Genomic DNA, 6,554 nt, shown 5'->3' with positions numbered 1-6,554 from the left:
TACCAGGGTAGGGTATGTGTTTTGGAGCTAAAATGATTCAACTATTACTCTAGTTATCGACCAATATCTCCAACCTAAAATGTGATGTTCAAAAATCAGAACAAACCTTTAACTTTGCAAAAGTCAAAACCATGACTTCTCCAATGACTGGATGCAGCAGATCTGTACCACAGTTCACCCCCTGAGACGGGGCAGACTTTAAAAGGCTGTTCTGAAGGGGGGGGGGGGCTCTGTTCTGTCACCCTGTGTCCACAGCAAGGGTTCTCGCCTTTATAAGTAAAGGAGCGGTACAAATAATTGTATATCTGGATAGCCTCTTCTCACATCTAATGATCTAACCTTGTCCAGACTGATATATCTAGACTAGCCTTCCCAAACCTCGGGACGGGCCCATTTCTATTGAGTTGCAAATTAGCAGAGTAGAATACGTATCAATGCTGTGATATGTTATTTATTTAATAATCCTCTAAGCAACTTCTTTCTTTCTTTCTTTCTTTCTTTCTTTCTTTCTTTCTTTCTTTCTTTCTTTCTTTCTTTCTTTCTTTCTTTCTTTCTTTCTTTCTTTCTTTCTTTCTTTCTTTCTTTTCTTTCTTTTTCTCTCTCTTATATATCAAATATATATATTTTTTTCAATTCCCAGAGTCAATTAATTGCATAAGAGTGCTGTCTGGGGCCCATCATTCCTACGGTCAGTGTTTTGACGGCGCCACTAGGCGCTTGCTATTGATCGTCCATCTCCTGGCCCCCCTTACCAGTCACCCCTCAGAAGCTCTGCGACCAAGGGTTAACTGTTTGGACTGCAGAGGCAGCAATCGATTGGGCTGGGGAAGAGTTCAGGCTGCCAACCCGAGTGGAATGGTGCGCTCTTGCAAATATGTATCAATATACCTTGTGGTACTACTCCTACAGAGTGAAGCAAAAAGTGTAAATCAAAGTAGCTCCGAGTCCTTTCAAACCAATCATGGGTTTATTCAAAATGTGTAATACAAAGGTTATGGAAATTAGATTGTTCTCCCTGCATCGATAGTTTACTGAACTGGTTGCTTACGATGGATGCAATCACTGTGTCACTGTTTGACACAGTGATTTCTGAGGTAGCTAAAATGAGTTATACCATTTTAAACTTTAAATAAGGTCAAAACATCCACAGATGCATAGCTATTCACAGAACCTCCTCTCAGGAGGGTAGAGGTTGTCAGAGGCTGTTTAGTTCATGAGTTCAGGAGTGGGAGGTTATCACACATGCACACAAAAAAAAACGTTGATGTGGAAATTGATGACCTGGGGGTGGGGGGGGGAGACGCCTTTGAAAACCAAGCTCTAGGCCTAATGAGGAGAGCGCATCGTGTCTTGGACAACCAAGTACCGGATTGCACAAGGCTGACTAAGCCATAACTATTGGTGTGTGTATGTGTGTGTGCGCATGTCCGATGAGGATATGAATGAAGACACAGATGAAATACCTGACCTGCGGCCGCTTCTTTTCCCTCTGTCACCCCCATCCTTCAGTGAATGTATGGATTTTGTATCTTCATTTTTCCTTCTCTTTTTCCTTCCTCTCTCTCTGTCCTTCAATGTGGCCTTCTCAATCCGTCCTCTACATCTGCTTTTGCTGCCATACTGTCTGTGCCTGTGTCTCTGCTGTTCTTTAACATCCCCAAAGACACCCCTGCCTATGTGTGTGACGGACGTTTTTCAGAAGGGGGATGAATGCCCAAACTGTCCTTCAGAGGTGTAGCCATGGTTTCAACATTGGGGGGGACAAATGACTGGGGGCGGAGTCCGCCCCCCCCCCCCCCAGGCAAAGATTTTGAACATGCATTAATCTGGTGCACTCTGAGAGCAAAATCTCAATACCTAGCACCTAATTTTGAAGACCTTTTTAGGGATGGATGTTTCAAACACTTTAATACTGGATGTGACCAAGCAGTCTGGGAGTGTGGAAGACTTGAAATTAGGAAAAGGTTGACACACATATACTTCAGAGCTCTGTTTTCCTTTACTTTTTAAATTAAATATAACATTTTGTGCTCCTCAATATTTCAACCAATCCAGTCAGTTCTTTTTTTCCACATGACATTCATTGATGTTTTGTCTTTTTTACAAAACACGCACAAACAAACACCTGCACCACCACAACAAGGACACAAAATCCAGCCAGTTCTTACTTCCATTACATTTTTTATTGCATAACCATCACATTTGCCAATGTTGAGTAAAACCCAACCAGATGCATCTATCTCATGGACCTAAATGGAAGTCACCCCAAAACTTTTGTTACCCCTCAGAAAACGTAGATTTTCTGATATTTTCAACCACTTGTTTAATAAGTACATAGATGAGTTTCACGAGAGAGCGCACTGAGCTAATCTCATGGTGAAACCATTAGCCGTATTGAATGATGCACTGTTAAAGAATTAGACAGGTCAAGGACGTAACCTAAATGTTTTCTGATTAGTTATGGATTAATCTATGAAGACATACATTGTACAATGTTTTGTAACTTTGAATGAGACTTGACTTAATAATTATTATGTTGCTATATTAGCAACACAAGGCTGCCGTGTAAAGTTGTGTGTCAACTGAAGGAGGCGAGAAAAAAAAAGAGATGAAGATGATGAAGACAGCGATTTATTATCGATACTGTTGCACATAAGTATCTAATCTGATATTATTATTTTTAATTTTAATCGATTAGTGTAACCATTTTTTTGACAACCCTTCACTATATACATGTGTGTTAAAAGGATTCTGCTTGAGTGTCATGATTCGGTCTTAACCTTTCATATTTACTCCTCTCTTAGGCGACTCACCTCTATGCCACCACGAGATTGACAAACCCTGTGCTTTCATCCTCCAAACTTTCTGTCTCTCCCGCTGGCTCACTAGCTCTACTCTGAACACAACAGAGGAAACATGGAAGGAATAATATCACAGATATCAGCAAACTAGTATTTACCAGTAGACTACTGAAACACACCATAGACATCAGTGCCAATGCCAACAGCATTCTGCTCTAATGTCACAATTCGGTTTAAACCATTGATATTTACTCTTTGACAATCATTTTGCAGACGCTTTTATCCAAAGTAACTTACAAATTGCATTGAACGTGCATTGAACATAGGAAAAGCCAAGGATCTACTAGTTTCCAGAACTCCTCTCTTAGGCTACTCACCTCTATGTCACTACCAGATTGACACACACTGCTTTCATCCTCCAAACGTTCTTGCTCTCTCTGTGCTTCACTCTCTTTATTCTGAACACACCAAAGTGAACATGCCACAGGGAAGAATTATTATCAGATAACAAGTACTGTTCCTTTCTCAGATAGTCAACAAACCACTTTTGATCTGAATGACAATAATTCTATGACTAGTTTTTTGTAGTCTATTAACTCTACTGTACTGTAATGCTACAACTGATAGGTTAACACTTCTCATTTTCTCACCCCTCTTTACTTTGCTTCTTTTCTGAGACGAGGCAAAACATTGCCGAATGTCTCTGCAACCCTCTTGCTTCCTCTTGCTCATGACGACTGTGAAATAACACAAGCAGCACTAACATCATGAGAGACAAGTTAAAACTTCACGCAGGCTTGTTGTTACAATGTACAACATTGATAGTTCCTAAAATGGAGTGCTGTGAATGGGTGTGCACTTCGTAGGCCTACAGTGCATTTGAAAGATTTACCCATGGTGACATACACAAGTGCGTGTGTGCGACAATGAGCCAATTTTGAGACAGGCCTTGCTTACATGAGATTCTACTATCATCCTTACCTCCCTTCTCCTACTCCCAATTCCTTTCTCTTCTCCTCTCTTTCGCTCTCCACACCTCCAAGCCTAGTTACCCTAAAGAGGATGGTGAATTCACTTAAACCAGCAAAGGTTTCTAATGCATATTTGTTACAGCTTGCCAACACCTTTACTGTCACTGGCATTTGTTAATTTGTGAATCAGGCCTCTCTCTGTCTCTCTCGCTCTCTCTCTCACACTAAGCAGCACCAAATACAATCTTGACAACTTTTGTAGTGCTGTGTGTAGTTTAGCCACACGTTTGCCCCTTCTGAACTTGAACAAGCAGTTCATTTCCTTTCCTAGCTCCTCTTGTTTATGTTGGTAGCTTAGCCATGTCATGTCACGTTGTCAACATTGGATACATAGAGCAGAACATAGTGGGTCATATGTCTGATACTTTTTGGAAACGTTTTCTTCATAAAACGTGCCAGACAGACTGCACTAAAGAGAGAAAAACGAGTGCTGGGTACGATTGTACCCAGCACTTCTGAAAATGCACTTCCGAATGCATCTCTGTCCCCAGCACATTTAAAACCAAACTGCCCATGCATTTAGATCTAATGGGGAACATTTCGGAACATTGAGACGTAGGCATAATGAGGCGTTGGAATTACGGAATGGGGCCGGGGCCAACGTCATCTAGCTGGCTTATTACATAGGTAACACATAGCTAATGATGCTGCTCGCTAGAGAAGCGACAAAAACCCACGAAATTTGAGAGACACTATCAAAAGATTCAAAACGTACCTGTGTTTTCGATCGTAACACGCCACTCATTTGCTGTTGTTGATGTTTTTGATTCCGTGGTCATGTAAAAAAGACGGTTGATGACCAATGCAATCGAGCGACAAGTCACCGTCACCGAGCCGCACGTGCGGGGACGAATCAAATCATGGATCTATCCCATTGGCTAGCTAGCTATAATTCTCATTGGCTGTAAGAGCTGTAGATAGAATCGGATTGAGTTATTAGGGTGTGCGGCGCACACTGTGTGCAGAGATGCGTTCAGGGATCGGAGTGTACTTCAGGGAAAACCTAAGTGTTCTACCCATCGAAATATTGAATTGCTATATCCCTATTCCCAGCGATTTATTGGGGGGGACATTTTGGGCATATCTGAACATTGGGGGGGACTTGTACCCCCCAATGTATATGGCCGCTACGCCTATGCTGTCCTTCCAGTTTGAGATGAGAATATAACTAAATGTTGAAAAGACTGGCTGTCTGAATCTGTCAAATGTCTTGTATTCCATGTCGGTCCTGTGATTTTCATGAGTGCAATGTCCGTACTGATAAGTATGTCCGCAGGGCTTTGCCGAATAAGCGTAGCTATTAGTTTGACTTTTAGAGAGCATGCATCAATATGAAGTTTGAAAGCAAATCTGCCTGGGAATAGTTGTAAGCATCAGCGGAACTAGAGGAAGGGCATGATGGAGGGAGGAGGGTGATTTATGGTTACCTCCAAGAAGACACATGAACCTCCTCTTTAATTCTTGAAGACAAACATAAAGATGTTGTTCTTGAGGCCCGCTTGTAATTAAGAGAAAACACATTGCATACCCTTGCATGGAGACAGACATGCGCACGCACGCAGACAAACACAGACACAGACAAAGACACCGATACACACACACACATACAAAGACACCGATACACACACACACACACACACACACACTCTCTCTGCTCTGTCTCTCTCTTGGTCTTTGTCTCTGTCTCATTTTCGCTCTCTCTGTCAATGTCAATCACTCATTGCCACTGATGTGATGAGTCAATAATGTTTTGATTCAGACCGAGGGAGTAAGGATAGTCTGCCGTCACTCCAACGACAGCCTGTCCATCAGCTCACACACAAACACATACACACACACGTTCGGCCCCATCTCAATCCCACCTCTTTCCTTCATTCATAAAGTAATGAGCTCCTTGTCTGGTCATATGTGTAAAAAATTAAGAACAATTCAAGCCCCAGCTCTCATTTCAAACAACTGACGTGTGTGTGTGTGTGTGTGTGTGTGTGTGTGTGTGTGTGTGTGTGTGTGTGTGTGTGTGTGTGTGTGTGTGTGTGTGTGTGTGTGTGTGTAGGAGATGCGGTGGAAGACAGACAAAGAGAGGAGATGATCATTAAAAGATATCGCAGCAGTAAGCAAACAATGCATTTGGTCGTGTGTTTGGTCATGTGTGTGTGCACGTGTGCTCGTGCTCGGCAAGCCATGCCATGCCTGCATACTAAATGGCTTTGGATAAGCCACTAACAGCCAGAAGAGGCTGGTGCTTCTGGCACTCTGCTTGGCTCTGTGACAGCAGATCTGATGTTAAAGACTAATCCTCTCACTTCCAGCCACTTCATCAGTCAGATCTTTATTGCAGCAAACTGCACCAGGATTGCAGTGTGGAGAGATCCGCATTAAATATGAGGCTGTGATCGTCAGTGATTAATTGTGTACGGTTCCAAAGGATGTACAGATAACAAGGCTCTCTCTCAAATGTGAGGAGATTTTAAAAGCAAATGGAAACGGCAAGGCTACTTGTAAATCTTGAGAAGAAATCGATGTAAATGTTCTCAATGTGGCGTTCATGTTTCAAACAAAAAAAATATATATATATATATTATATATATTTTTATATATAATAAACACAAATAATCACTTCACTGAAAGAGTTACAAATAGGTTCTGACAAAAGTGATGGCGGCAGTGAAAAGGTTGAAAATCTTGTATAGCAATAAAGCATTAATGAATCTGTCAGCAATTT

The 6,554-nt window shown here is 41.8% G+C and overlaps 1 protein-coding gene and 2 long non-coding RNA genes across 5 annotated transcripts in view; 2 read left to right on the top strand and 1 right to left on the bottom strand.

Moving 5' to 3' along the window:
* Positions 1–195, top strand: part of nos1apa (nitric oxide synthase 1 (neuronal) adaptor protein a) — a 90,202-nt gene extending 90,007 nt beyond the window's left edge. For 2 of the 3 annotated variants that reach the window (XR_009528291.1, XM_060066719.1), the window contains one exon: positions 1–195. This exon is cut by the window's left edge. The gene's annotated coding sequence lies outside the window, so the exon portion shown is untranslated. The other variant, XM_060066720.1, reaches the window with a different exon arrangement.
* The window catches only part of LOC132469563 (uncharacterized), a 241,675-nt gene that overhangs the window by 178,931 nt on the left and 56,190 nt on the right, over positions 1–6,554 (top strand). The gene's annotated exons all lie outside the window — the stretch shown is intronic.
* Positions 2,090–4,713, bottom strand: LOC132468895 (uncharacterized). Its single transcript, XR_009528292.1, has 2 exons — positions 4,548–4,713; positions 2,090–3,854 (listed from the first exon to the last, which is right to left on the bottom strand). It is a non-coding gene; the product is annotated as an uncharacterized LOC132468895 (long non-coding RNA).

The sequence above is a fragment of the Gadus macrocephalus genome, chromosome 12, assembly GCF_031168955.1.
Source record: "Gadus macrocephalus chromosome 12, ASM3116895v1".
NCBI lineage: Eukaryota > Metazoa > Chordata > Actinopteri > Gadiformes > Gadidae > Gadus > Gadus macrocephalus.
Note: the sequence above shows the minus strand (reverse complement) of the source record. Positions and strands in the feature narration are given on the sequence as shown.